At 46.7% G+C, this 14,753-nt stretch overlaps 1 protein-coding gene across 1 annotated transcript in view; it reads left to right on the top strand.

Annotated features, from left to right (window-relative positions):
- The window catches only part of TMEM178B (transmembrane protein 178B), a 361,333-nt gene that overhangs the window by 222,323 nt on the left and 124,257 nt on the right, over positions 1-14,753 (top strand). The window lies entirely within an intron of this gene.

The raw sequence follows: 14,753 nt of genomic DNA, 5'->3' as shown, positions 1-14,753 counted from the left end.
CTGAGATGTCTACCAAGAGATTGTATGGAGTTTTGTTAAAACTTGCCATGGTAAAATGAGTGAAGTAACTGTGCCCCTCAAACTGTCACTCCATCCCCCCACCAGGCATCAGGGGTTCAGATGTGGAGCAGTGTCTGTGGGCAGAATATCAGGCACCCACCTGTGTAAGGCAGGAGGGAGGAAAGCTGGGGCTCTGGTTGGTCTGGCCACTGTGCTTACCGTCCTCATTGCCAGTTTCCTCCTGTGACTGGGTAGCAGATTCTGCAAGCCAGCGGACAGCCTGTTGAACCACTATATCAAATCATCATCCTTTTGTCCTGATACTTATCAGGTCAGCAGAGGTGCCTTTTATTCTTGTCCCAGGGGATAAAGCTTTCCTGTCATTGCAACATATTCAGGTAAAGTCATCTGTCCTTGGCGTTTTTGTTCGACGGAATTGAAAAATGAGTTGTACCGAACTGCTAGTACATCAACCATTCTACAGACCATTCTATAATAGCCATTGCAGATGTGTTAGGGGAAGGAAATGAACCCCATGGCCCAGAAATACTTAGGAAGCATCTCTTTATACAAGTTACACTGTCTTTTCTTCCCCATTAATTAAACAAGTATCAAGTGACTTGCTATCATCAGGGAGCTGATAAGGAGACAGAAAATAAAATAGGAGACACAATCCCAGCGCACAAAGAGTTAAAAACAATCTGGTTAGGGAAATCAAACTCACACAAAGAGGGCAACTCTTCAGAAAGTATTCTAATGGCAGGTTGCTAATACAATGTACACAGAATCAGCGGTAGCTGAATGGGCTCCTCAAAGTGCATGGCCAGGAGATAGACTAAGACCACCACTGCACAGCAAAGTGAAGCTGGATTGAGCTTATCAAGAAGGTCATGGCATGCCTGAGGAACTTAGACTTTATCCTGAGGTCAGTAGGACCACATTGAAGGGCTTTTTATTGGAGTGTACCATGATTAGATTTCTCATATAGAAAGATCATGGCTGCTGGGTGGAGAATGATATGGTGGCATGTGGGTATTGACACAGAGGGAAGTAAAGGTGTAGATCAAAAGAAACTGATGGATTTGAGAGTAACTCTCCAGTGGGAAGCCATTGGAGGATTTTGAGAAGAAGAATGACATGATCTGACTTATTAGAATCACTTTAGCTCCGAGATTGAATATATACCGGCGGTTGGGAAGAGGGCAGTAGCAAAGGGAGCAGCTATTGCAATAATCTAGACGAGGGATGGTAGGCAGTGGAGATTGTGAGAGGTAGTCAAATTCTGTCTTGATTTTGAAGGTTGAGCCAACAGGATTGCCTGATAGGCTGGTTGTGAGGTACGAGAGAAAGAAAAGTCAGGGATGTCTCCAAGACTTCCTGGTCTGAGCAACTGAAAGGTTGCATTGCCATGAATTGAGATGGAGGAGACAGAAGAAGGAGTTAGATTTATGGGGGAAGTGTTGGATGTGTTAATATATCCAACTGGAGATTCTACATAGGCAAGTAGATGACGAGTCTTGAGTTCACTGTGAGTTCTAGTGGAGACTCTAGGGACTGGAGACATAAATTTGGGAGTCTCTGGCATGTAGATGGTATTTAGAGGTGGATGATCTCACCAAGGGAGTAAACATATGTAAGTAGAAGAGAGAAGAGTTGGACTCACTCCTGGGGCACTCCAAAGCTAAGAGGTCAAGTTGATGAGGAAGCAGCAGCAGAATAGACAAGCTGTGACCACTGAGTTAGTAGGAACCTGACAGTGTGGTCCTTGGAAGCCTTGTGAATAAGGTGTTCACAAGGGGAGGAAATGATGAGCATGATAAATGCTACTGATGGGTCAGATAAAAAGAGGACCGATGAGTTTCCATTGAATTGAGCAGCATGAGATGCAATGATGAGCTTGATGAGAACAGTTTGGGGAAATGGAGGGAGCAGAAATCTGATTGGACTGGTTTCAGGAGAGAATGAGAGATGAGAAATTAGATATAGTGACTACAGATACTTTTTTTGGAGAATTTTGCTCTAAAGGGAGGGAGAGAAATGGGGAGGGTGAGTTGGAAATAGAAGTGAGGACAAGGAAGTCACTGGTGCCTCTGATGGAAACAGTTTCAGGGGATGATGCTCTGGGGAAAGAGGGCATTGAATGTCTGCTTGCTCGTGCTTAAAAACACGGTGAGTGCTTTGGGCCAGTTGGTGCATGTCCTCAAAAACCAGTGGCAGACCTCGGGATTCTCTCGGTGGCCTCCTTACTTGTGATACTCGATGTGCCTGTTCACATTTCACTGCTCTCACCCATGTGTTGTCTTATTCAGGACCTCCTACTGCTCCCTTTGGAATATTCCCCCATGAGGTTGTGTCCTCTGATTGGGCTTTTCCCTATGTTCTCAGGACACGTACTTGTACCCCTAGAGCAAGGGGATGACCTCCTGCCTGCGCCTCTAAATCTGACCTTCACATCTGTCATTCCGAGTCAGTCTAACCCGACTCACGGTTCTGAAAAATCTTGTGCTACTGCCCAAGATCCAAGACCCTCTTGCAAATCTTTATGCATAGTTTTGTTCATTAATACGTTATTCAGGTACCCATTATCCAGATTCACATTCCAAATATTTTAAAACTCCTGTTCTTTTAATGGCCTAAATACTACATTGCATTGTGAAAAAATTAGAATATACCCATGAACAAAAAGAAAAAAAATTCCCTCGTAGGCCCACCACCCTGGTCTAGCTGTTGTTACCATCCTGTGGTTCCCATGTACGCTGATACATGCACCTGTAAACACACACACTCCATTGGTACGGTCTGTTCACTCAGACCAGCGATCGACGTGACCCCCGTGACCCGTGGGAATGGTTGCCCTTCCCCTCCCTGTGCTTTTGTTCTCTTCACACAAGTTCCCTGCCTCCTCCACCCCTCGCTCCTCTTGGGGAGGAATCATCAATTTAGAGATGCACGTGCCTGTCACATGATTGTCCACAAGGTTTTCAAGCATCTCTTTTAGACATTCGTTTCAAAATCCAGAAAGCAACAGTGTGTTTATGGGGAGGAGGGTGACGGTTGACTTTGCCCAGAGAAATGCAAGCGTGAAATGCAGATAAGTTTGTCTCCTGCCTGCAATCCTGTCCTTCCCCACGGGGGACACTCTCCATTGCCCCATCCATCTGTCTCACCTGGAATATGCAAAATGTGTCAGCCTTCTCTAGTGCCTCCTCATCTTGCAGTGAGTGTTGCGGATTAAGTTCATACCAACCAGCCCAAGTGCTTCATTCGTCATTTTGAGAACGGATGTATTTTGGTGCTTTGCAGCTCACTCCCTCCCAGTTTTCGTAGGGGTTTCCTTGGTGAGCGCCGAAGAGCACGTGGCTGAAGAATCGTCCCCATCCATTTTGAATCCACCATTTTAATGAAATTTCCAAGTTTTGTTTTGTTTTGTTTTGTTTTGTTTTTTACCACCCTGGGATCAAAGCAGTTTACTGAGGGGCTTCGGGGGAGAAGGTGGAAGGGCTGGGAGGACAATGAGATTTGATTCTTGGCCGGGATCTCCCTGGCTTAACAGTTGCTGAAAAGCCCATTTCTTTATTGTCATATCCACGCTACCTCACCCCTCCGCTGCTCCTAGAGGGTCAGCAGTCCCGAGGGGTGGCCCAGAATGAACACCTACTTTGTTCCAGGTCCCAATGGCATCTCACTTAAATACTCAGCTCTAAATTTCTGTGGTGTTGGAAACACCTTTGGACACGGACATTCGTGTGACTCCATCACGTGTCGGTTGGCAGACCTTAGCCAGGCTGGGACCCCTTAGGACTTGTGTAGGTGTTGAGGTGTCCATTTTCCACTCTCTCTCCTTCCCCAGCCCAGCCCCTTGTCACAGCCAGGCACAGCTACTTTGGGTCCATCATTCCCTTTCTGGTCTCAGCAATGTCTTATTTGGCTTTTCTGCCTGTGAACCAACTGTGCCCACACAATCGTTAGCAAGTGTGGGAATGGTTATGAGCTGCATATTTATTGTACACCCACCAATTTTTAGGTGCTGTGCAGAATACAATTGTCAGGGGATTGCTTTTGTCTAAGATGCCAAAGGAAGTTCATTAGCATTTGAGAGAAATGACCACAATGGGCCAGAACCGGACAGAGGCTGGACCAAGGCCTCGTCAGCTGTACTGAGTAGGGGGAGGGCATCCTCCCAGGGCCTGGAAAGAGGCAAGCTGGAGGAGGACCCATGCCTAGGAGGAGGAGGCCACAGAGGCGAGGAAACCGGTCTCCAAAACTGTCTGGCACGTGTTCATCCTAACCACACAGCCCTAGGACAGAAACTAGGTCAGATTTCTGGAGCTTTTCTGGGAATGTGTGGGCCTTCCTCAGGACTGGCTTGACACGCAACACAGTGTTTCACTCAGACTGATGTGTGTTTGAGTCCTGGTTCAGCAACTTATTGGTAGGTGCCCGGGGGTAAGTTATATAACATCTCGGAGCCTCTCTTTTCCTCATCTGAAAAATGGGCATGATAACACCTCCATGCAGGCTTATTATTATACGGCTTAGAAATGAGGTACATTAGGAAGCGGGTGCCACGTTTGACCTATGAAGGTGTTTCGCACCTGTTACTTACTGTCATCGTTGTGGTTGTTGCCGTGATCAGTTCTCGATTGTGTGCTTTGTCGTGTGTCCTCGGGTCCTGAAGAAGACGGGTGCCTGGGAGCCAGCTACCCCAGGCGGAGTCCTAAGGAAGAGGCACAACCTAATTCCTTGGAAATGGGGAAAAGATGTGTTGTACTTGAACATGGGAAAATCTGTTGAAGGGAGTAGAGAAGAAAGCAGTGGTAAAAAAGGGAAGAGCATTTCTGAAATTTCCACTAGGAAGAAATCACTAGTTACACCTGTGGCTCCCCTTCCCTCCTGCTGCCCCATGTGGAGGTCACCATCTCAGGGACCGTCCTCTTTACAGATCACTGGGGAGAAGCCCTGGGAAATGTGCATAGTTGGCATTCCAGCCACGTGTATGCCATGTCCTATAGAGGAGAGCACTTGATCCAGGTAATTAAAAGTGTCAGCTCCTTATCCAGGAGAGGGTTCTATTAAATTATGTAAATATTTTTGCAAGTTGGAACTCTGAAGAAGACTTACTGATCTGGGGCAAGCTGCCAGGCGGCTGGTAAAGATGGGGAAGATTGTTCTCAATCCAAGGCAGGTCCTAGGAGGGGTGGGAACGCACATGGTCCGGAGACTCTTTTGTTTCACCTTTATCTTTGCCTCCCTTGAGGAAGCTGCAGTTTCTCCCAGGGCTGCTGAATCAATAGCAGACAATGACATGAACTGCTTGGTTACCTCGGTGATTCTGATACAAGCCATAGGCATGGTTGCTCAGGGGGGCAGCCTGGATGAGGGAGGGGAAATCGGTGTCAGGGGATGAGAGTCTGATCCACCTGGAGGGGGCAGGTGGCCCTGTTGGGAGGCGGGTGGAGGGAACAATGCTTCCTGGACCCTCGGCTCTGTCCTGTCCTCCAGGATCTCCTGAGTGGCACTAACCCCCACCCGCCGGTCCTTATCTGCCCTTCCTCCTCTCTCCTGCCTCAGCCCCTGGCTCTGCCCTGAGGATGCTGGGCATGGCGTTGGCCGACTGATATGTGTAGTCAGCTGGGTCTTGAGAACAGAGACACAGAGATGGGAAGGGGAGGGCTGGCGTGGCCAGGAGATCTTTCCTCATGCTTCTGGTCCTGTGCAATTGGACAGGCACCCCGAGGAGGGGCCAAGGGTGACAGCTGAGAGGGCTGCCCAAATGCCTAGCACTTCTAGAACCCCTACTAGCTAAACTAGCACTACTAGTTTCCTGGTGTATATGGTGTCTCTCTCCTTCCTTGTCTTCTTCATGGCAGTATTCCCAGTTCTTGGAACTCTTCCTAGCACTTAGTAGGTGCTCAGTAAATATGCCCTGAATAAATGAATGATTCCCACCTTCTTTGTCTTGATTTACTTCTCCTGTGAAGGTTCCCAGGGGTGGAGAAAGGGCTATTCTAGTGATCGGAGGTTTTGGAAAATCCTACTGACCCTGTATGCCGAGGAATGCCGTGGGGACTGCTCCAGGACCGGAGTCCAGGTGCTTCCTGTCATTTGGAAGCTCCTGGCAGCTGGGCTGTATGGCAGAAGGAGTGACTAGAAACCAAGGGACAGGTGTTCAAGGAAAGAGGAGACATTGGGATTAGGTAATATACACGATACCTGCAACTGACGCTTCCTCTCTCTGTCCCGCTCCAGCCCTGTGTGTTCAGCAGCTCCTGCCTCCCCACTTCCCTCTCCTCTCGATTCCTGTCGCCAGTGGTCTTGGCATGTCTCTGGGGTCCTGGCACGGGCTGATGTGGCCTTTTGGGCTCCCTTAACTCTCTTTCTTCCCACTGCCTGGCATTTTGCAGATTTTTGGCTCATTTGCACCTTTAGTGGTAATGGACGAAGCGGAGAACAGAACCCAGAAATACACAGTTTTGCTGTTTGTTAGTAGCTTCTGTCGGGGGAGAGAAGCCAAACTGAGTCGTAATACCGTGTGCAGTTTGGGATTGCGCCTTTTTTTCCCTTTAAACTTACCATTGCCTCACCTCTCCCCATTAGTACAACATGATGGGGACTGCCTGCGTTACAGACATGCCTGGAGCAGAGACACATTGGTGGTTCCGTCAGGCTGGTTCAGCATTTCAGGTGACAGTCTGAGCAATACAGTAGAGAGAGGGCTGCAAAGATGATGCGTGTGTGCACGTGTGTCCTAGATGGTTCTGAGGCCATGCTCTCTTTCCTAAATTTGAGGAAACTTGCTAATTTTCCTCCCAGTGTCTCTGGGAAAAGAGAAGCCCCACTCCGTGCTTGAAGTTTCGTTCTCTGCAGGGAGCCGTTACTTCGCTGTTTAAAGAAGGCTTTAATGCCTTGCAGCTTTAGATCGTTTCACATGCTGAAACACCATCTCGCTACTGACAGTTGTAATTTAAAATGTTTGACGGTCTTTTCAACTGAAAAAGAGTAATCATCACGTGCCACAGGCAGACTCAGAGAGTCGCTGTTACTGAGCCAACTGGGAGAATCTCGCTGGCTCCCCGTGGAAGAATCGAGTCCTCACTGGGGCCTGCGCGGCCTCACGTGCCCCCATCCTTGCTGTCTTTTCACCCCCGCAGCGGCGCTCTGCCTCAGGGTCCCGCCACCGTCACCACGCACGCACAGCTTGCCTTCTGTTCGCAGGCCTCCATGTCTGTCTTCATCCCCTCATCCGTGGAAGACTGGTGGGGTGAACTGGGAGATTGGGATGGACATATATACACTAATATGTATAAAATAGATGACTAATAAGAACCTGCTGTGTATAAAAAAAAATTCCAAAACAAACCCCAAAACACTGGGAATCTGAACCCTGGGCTGCTGGTTGCAGTGGAAGGAACAGGCAGTGGGAAGTGCTGAGCTTTGGAGAGAGACTGGCGGGGAGGAGAATGTTGAATGACAGAATGCTGGGTCTACCCCTGTCCACTCTGTGACCTTGGGCGGTACTTACTTAACTGTTGTGGGTCTCTGTTTTCTCATGTGTCAAATTACCTGCCTGTTTGGGCTGTTGTAAATTTTAGAGCCAATGTTACAAAGTTCCTAATCCAGGGGTTGGCTCAGTGAACCTGTTTTCTCAGGAGGATGATATCTGTAGGACAGTGTATTTAGAAAATAATGTAAATCGTGTGAATGTGTGGTTTTACTGCTCATACTCTCTTGCTCAATGAACTACATATCATAAAACTTCTACCACCATTACTTCTACCATCACCGTCATTACCACTGCCCCATCACCAAGCCTACCCCCACCAGCACCACCGCTGCTGTTAACTCCACCATCACTGTCATCACCGTGACCTCCACCACCACCAAAATCAGCCACAGGGAACTCTTGTTGGACTGACTTACCAAGCACAGTTATAAGTGCTTTGCACGTATCTACTCAGTTCTTACAAAAACCCTGTGATGTATTCAGATATCATTAACCTCATTCCCAGTGTTATTACCTTCATGACAGATGACAAATCTAAGTCTCAGAGATATTCAGTAATTTGCCCAAGGTCATAGAGTTATTAATAAGTGGTGAGGAAGCCTCTGTTCTAGCTATACTTTTGGCTACATCATTCTGATGATTTGCACATGTGCTTTTGTGTCTGTGGATATGTGTTTTTATATAGGTCGGTACATACGTTGTCGTTTTGACATTGAGGAGGCCATGGTGGCCTTATTAAAGATTTTAAATATTAAAATATATTAAAGATACAAATATATTAAGATATTAAATCTTATTAAAGATTTGCAGTCCATTACAAACAACAGGGGTAGAAAAAATTCAGGAGATATCTATCAGATACCACGAGATGGCTTGGTATGTTTAAAAGCAAGGTTATTCTTGAAACTCTGTGATGGAAATTAATTAGAGGAATAAAGGTGTAAGAAAGGGGAAGGAAAGTAGAATTTTGATCATAAGGCAGTTAAAATCTTCACTAATAACCTTTTCTTTAAAAGTGATTATAATCAGTGGAGAAATGCTGTAAATGAGTCAATTATATAATTGAGTTTTCTCTCAACCTTTCCTTTTATTCTCTCCCAACTTTGTTTTCTTCCCTGGAAATCAAAGAAGCATATAAAAGTAGTCTTTGGGGTTCAGGTTGGAGGGCACTCACTCTTATTCTGGCCAGAAACATCTCATTAAGACAGTCAGTAATGAAAACACCTGGAACCCTACAGCACCTGCCCTCTATTTGACCTTGGATGGTGATTGAAGGAAGGCAGGGGTAATGTCTGTTTTCTTACATAGTTTAGAACAAAAGAAAAAAGACAAGCCCCTTTTCAGTGATTTCACGTGCCAGCCCCGCATCGCCCGTGAGGTCTGGACTGCTTAGCCTTGTGAGCGAGTTCGTGACATTTGATTCCGTCTGGACATGCAGGGAAAGCAGTGACCGAACTCTCACCCTGGTAGCTACTAGCCTTGTGGCTGCGGACCCTGTGTGCTGACTTGATCCACTCTACCTCTCACAGCTGTCAAATCCAATCCAATCCTGGTTGGTCAGAGGTGACATCTCTGCAGAAAACGTCACTTTATTTTGTATGTTAGAAACAGGTCCTTGGAAGGATGTTTGCTTTGGGGACACTTCGTTCCCATCACAAACAGTTGTGCATTGGGGAGTTATCTTACTGGTAAGAAACTGGAGTCATCTATTAAAATGGAAATACATAGTTACTGCAGAAAAGTACAGGGACTTCCATGGCAGGTGTCAGGGAGAGAAGATGGGAGTGTGTGTGTGTGTGTGTGTGTGTGTGTGTGTGTGTGTGTTGGGGGTAGGGGCGTGCACTGTGACTTTAACATGTAGACGCGCATTGTAAATCCCTGAGGGGGTCAGTTTTTTCAGACCCAGGTTGGGGAATGCTCTAGCAACCCCCTTGGGGCCACCTTCCTTCTCTTTGGCTCTCTTTGCACTGGGGAGTGGAAAGAGGGTCCCTGCAAGGAAAGGGGTCTGAAGCCAGTGAGGAATCATTTCAGCAGTGGACAGCCTCGCACAGCTGGGGAGGATAAGGTAGCAGTCTCTGGTGGAACTCAGTAGACGGATCTGGAGAATGGGCAATGTGCTGCAGCAGCCAGGCCCACGACGGGGCCCCCTCAGCCATGCAGGCAGGTGGGGTGGGACTTGTGACGGCTCAGGAAACCAGCTGTGGGGGAAGTATGGATTTCAGAAGGCAGGCCAAATAGGAGATCAGAAAACCAAGCCTGCACTTCAGCAAGAGATCTAGTAAAAGGGGTTCAAGTTAGCAAAGGAGATTTGCTTTTTAAATAAGGAGTTTTGTAAAGTTGAAGGTGCAACTATAAAATCAAATAGAAAAGCAAGGGCATTCACGTGCATCACGAAAGAAAAATCGAACTTTAAAGCAGATTCTCTCCCCATCTCGTCACATCTCACCCTTTGCGGCAGAAAGTATTCCTCGATGCTGTGTATGGGGGCAGGTACCTGCTGGACACCCCCTGTCTGAAGGTGGGGGGAGGATGTAGGCTGAAAGACAGGAGCAGGTGGAACCTGGTGCAGCCAGGCTGCCCTTGAGTGAACGGACCGCTCTGCCAAACATCTGCTGTCAACCTGGCTTGAAGTTACAGAGCCAGACAGTCGGCTGCCCAAGAGGATTCTGGCCAAGTTGGAAAAGGTCGTTTTGTCAAAGTCTTGGAGTAAGACCAGGGATCAAATGAAAACGTGATGATTGTTAGGCATGATTTGTTGAGAGTGGTGCTGTGCTAGACAGAGAAATTGCCTGTGAGATGTCTACATCTTCATCTCTGAAACCTGTGAGTATGTTACCGTCCGTGGCAAAAGGGTCTTCTCAGATGTGATTGAGTTCAGGATCCGGAGACAGAGCATTATACAGGATTACTCAGGTGAGACCAATATAAACACACTGATCCCTATGAAAAGGCAGGAGGGTTGGAGTTAGAGATTTGAAGATGCTGCACTGTTGGCTTTGAAGTTAGAGGAGGAGGCTGTGATCCAGGAAATACAGGTGGCTTCTAGAAGCTGGAAAAGACAAGGAAACAGATTTTCCCCTAGAGCCTCCAGAGAGAGCACAGTCCTGTCGACACCTTGATTTTGGACAGGTGAAAACCATTTTGGACATTCCGACCTACACAACTATAATATAATAGATATATGTATTTTAAGCCTCTAAATTTGTGGTAATTTGTATAGTAGTAATCAGAAACTAATACACCTACCAATTTCTTCTGAGATAATTCTTTTAAAAGCTTGCTGTAGAATCTTCATCTGTAATTCCTGTTATAATTTGGCATGTATAGCTGCATTGATAACATTTAAATAAGGATTCACATTTTCAAAAGGAGTAAAATCATGCTTGTTTCAGTCTTAGTTAAAACTCATCAGGGGCTTCCCTGGTGGCGCAGTGGTTGAGAGTCCGCCTGCCGATGCAGGGGACACGGGTTTGTGCCCCGGTCCGGGAAGATCCCACATGCCGCGGAGCAGCTGGGCCCGTGAGCCATGGCCGCTGAGCCTGCGCGTCCGGAGCCTGTGCTCCGCAACGGGAGAGGCCACAGCAGTGAGAGGCCCGCGTACCGCAACAACAACAACAACAACAAAACTCATCAGAAGATGATGTGTGCTTCTCGGCACCCTAATTGTAGCCATACCACCACCTGTTGGCAGTACAATGTTCCCTTCAGGAAAAATATCTAAGGAAAACACAAGGTAGGCCGGGAGCATGGCAACAGGAAAACACTAAAGTTATAAAGCAAAAGCAAATATCCTGCCTTGACATGAAACTGTACCTAATAGATTGGTGGGTCGTTGATGGATTTTATAAATATTGCATGAGTCTGGAGCACTTTGAGAAAACAGTTTCTCTCCTCAGTGCGTATAGAATACTGTAGGCTGTTTTTTTCTGCAAGATCATTTAATACTCCTTTTTTTCCCCCAATGATATACAATTATGTAGCTGTATGTTCTCAAATATGTGGCTAAACATGAAATTCATTGCTCCATCCCTCCAAATCAGAAACAAAGACAAGCTCTCAGAAATCACTTGCAGCCAGAAATATTGAGTGAGATCAAAGCACAGAAACACGTGTACGCACCATCGCAACAAATCCGCATGTAAACATCAATGAGAAGGAAGTGGATCTACTTTCTTTCTCAACATAGAGCGGCTTTGACCCCGTTTGGAGTTATCTGTGCGCTAGATGGAGAGAGGGGAGCAGGCTGCTTGCTCGTTGTTGTTGCTATGGAAACTGTCAGAGACAAAAGGCCACACAAATGAAGGAATACGATGACATCTAAGGACTAAAAAACACAACAAAACGGGGTTTTCTTTCTTCCCTTCTCTCCATTTTGCTACATGAATATATTAAATGATATGATTAGAGAGGCCAGAAGTTCAGGGAGGGAAATACGAAGAAGGACAAAGGACAAGGTTTTGCCTTCGGTCTCGTCACTTGTTTTAACTGCATAATCCAATTAAGGTTTTTCTCTTGAATTCCCCATCACTTTCCTCTCCTACAAAAGAAAAGGATCTACCCAAACATCTGAAGATAGCGTGCAAAGCTCTCCTTTCTCCCTAAGGAAGGAAGTGTGACAGTTTCAACTCAGTGTGAGGAAGGTCTTTCTAACCAGTGGACTGCCTGCCTGCCTTCCGACTGGGGTATTTTCATCCCTAGAGGTTAAGGAGTGGCAGAATGGCTGCCAAAGATCCCTGGCAACTCTTGTGTCTAGTGATTCAGGGGTTAGTCATTTCAGTCATTTGACTGAAACAGGATTGAGTTTCAAATGCATCTCTCTTTTTCAATCTAGGGGAAAAAAAAAACCCCAAAAAACCCCCCACATGGTTGCAAGGATCCTGTCCTGGGAAGCCCAGAGATCTTCCACTGCCTTTTCACTAGCCCCATTCTGCTTGATCTGGGAAATTTCCTACGCTTTGGGATTGCAGTGATTTTTTGCTATTTCAGAAATTAGCCTTGGGCTTCCCTGGTGGCGCAGTGGTTGAGAGTCCGCCTGCCGATGCAGGGGACACGGGTTCGTGCCCCAGTCCGGGAAGATCCCACATGCCGCGGAGCAGCTGGGCCCGTGAGCCATGGCCGCTGAGCCTGCGCGTCCGGAGCCTGTGCTCCGCAACGGGAGAGGCCACAACAGTGAGAGGCCCGCGTACCGCAAAAAAAAAAAAAAAAAAAAAAAGAAATTAGCCTTAACTTCTACAATGTCTTCTGGGAGAAACTTACAAATTACATAAAAAAATACAACTGAAAAGCAAACAGTAGTTGAATAAAAGAGGAATAATAGATCTGTAGATGTCATTGGTTCCAACCCTCTGATGTTGGATGAGTGAAGCCGGTATTTCTCGACTGAACTAAGTCGGGACAGGTGGAGTCCTGTGTTAAAATGCATATTCAGAAAATTCTTATTCATGGAGCCCCTTCTCAAACCTCCTGAAGTAAGGAATCTCTTGGGACGAGCTTAAGGAGTCTGCTCACTTAATCTCATTTTATCCTTGAGATAAAGTTCCGCCTTCCAGCCCATGTCTTTCTGACGACGTTCAGGGCGGCCAGAGAGTCCGGGATGGTGTTCGCTTAGCTGGTCACTTGGCTCCTTGGTTGATACGGAGTCTCTTTGGGGTAAGTTTAAGCAAGTCTTCGTCACTTGGACAGAGAGAAGAGCAAGCTCAGTATCCACTTTATACAAGACTCTTCTCACATATGCATGGCTCAGTCAGTCCTGGTTTTTTCCATTTGATTTTCTGCAGTCAATGAGGTGTGAAAACACCCTGACCTATCTCATGTGTGTCCGTCTCCAGTTTCTCTGTGCTTGATTGACTCTTCTGCCTAGCCTGATAGGTTCTTCATGCTGCGGGTTTTTTATACACACTGTCTGTCCTGATGGAATGCCAGCTTCCTGTCATCATTTTGTTTGTCATTGATCCCATCTGGCTGCTCCCTTAAACATTCTATACTGTTGGTTCTCAAGCTTTAACTGCATCAGAATTACCTGGAGGCATGTTAACACATGGGCTGCTGGGCCTGCCCCCAGGGATTTCTGGTTCAGTAGGTCTGGGACGAGGCCTGAGAATGTGTGTCTCTAACAAATGATTCTTGCTGATGCCCAGGTGATGCCGCTGGTCTAGGAACCTCACTTTGAGAACTGCTGCCCTATATTTTACACACATCGCTGGACCACGTAGGCCCCTTAAGGAGTCTGATTCATTCCTGTCCCACTGACACCGTGCATTGCATCTGACAAGGTTACACACAGTAAATATGCGTTATGCTGAATTGGACAAATGAAACGAGACACCTCTCTGAACTCAGACTAGTCCTTGGATTCTGACTACAAGTTTCCAAAGCCAGATGGGCCCCCAGAGAGGCCTGGTTGGCACTCCCCAAATCCAGCTGGGGCCTATTGTTGGACTCATTTGCAGCCACAGAATCTGAGGCCAGATCGGTGCCAGGGCTGCTGACCTTCCCACAGCTGCCCGGCTCAGAATCAGGCTTGATATAGTTCGCAGCTGTGATGGGAAAACTTCCTTAAGCCTCTGTGCTCCGGCTCGTTCTTTAGAGACAACTGTGGGGCGAGCTGCCCAAGCCCTTGGACTCCTGTCTCACCCCCGGGTGTCCGTGGTCTCAGCCTGTGCCTCCCAAGCCTCTTTGGGAGCAGAGTAAATCTACTTATTCCTACTGCAGAGGATGAGAGTTTGAATTGCAGTAAGTCTGAAAATACAGAGTATATTGACCCCTCACTATATACACTGGTCTAAAGTTCTGTTCTCTGGTGTTAATGTGTAGGTGACATTGCCTAATAATGAACATATCAACAGCCACAGCGGTGAGCTTGGGTATGGCATTGATCTTCTATGCTGTAAAGTTTTGTAAGTCCCATTTCACAGACCAGGACACTGAGGCTGGACTGGTTAAGTAACTCGTGTGTGGTCACAGAGTTGGAGGCACTGGTCTCAGGTCTGTCTGACTTCAAGGCCCGAGCTCTGAACCTCTGATTCTGTGACCCTTCAGTCACCAAGCTTCAGATGGTGTTTTAAGGGATCCAACTTATATTGGATTCTACTCTGTAATGAAGAGTTATAAGCTTCCAGCATATTTTAGAAAAATTTTTTACTTTGAAAATAATTTTAATGTGATTTTAAAACTTTTTTTAAGCCATGGATTTTTATTTTTAAATCAAATAACTCTTAGACAGAAGGCTAAAGTATGAAATCAATAAAGA

The sequence above is a fragment of the Lagenorhynchus albirostris genome, chromosome 8, assembly GCF_949774975.1.
Source record: "Lagenorhynchus albirostris chromosome 8, mLagAlb1.1, whole genome shotgun sequence".
NCBI classification, from domain to species: Eukaryota; Metazoa; Chordata; class Mammalia; order Artiodactyla; family Delphinidae; genus Lagenorhynchus; species Lagenorhynchus albirostris.
Note: the sequence above shows the minus strand (reverse complement) of the source record. Positions and strands in the feature narration are given on the sequence as shown.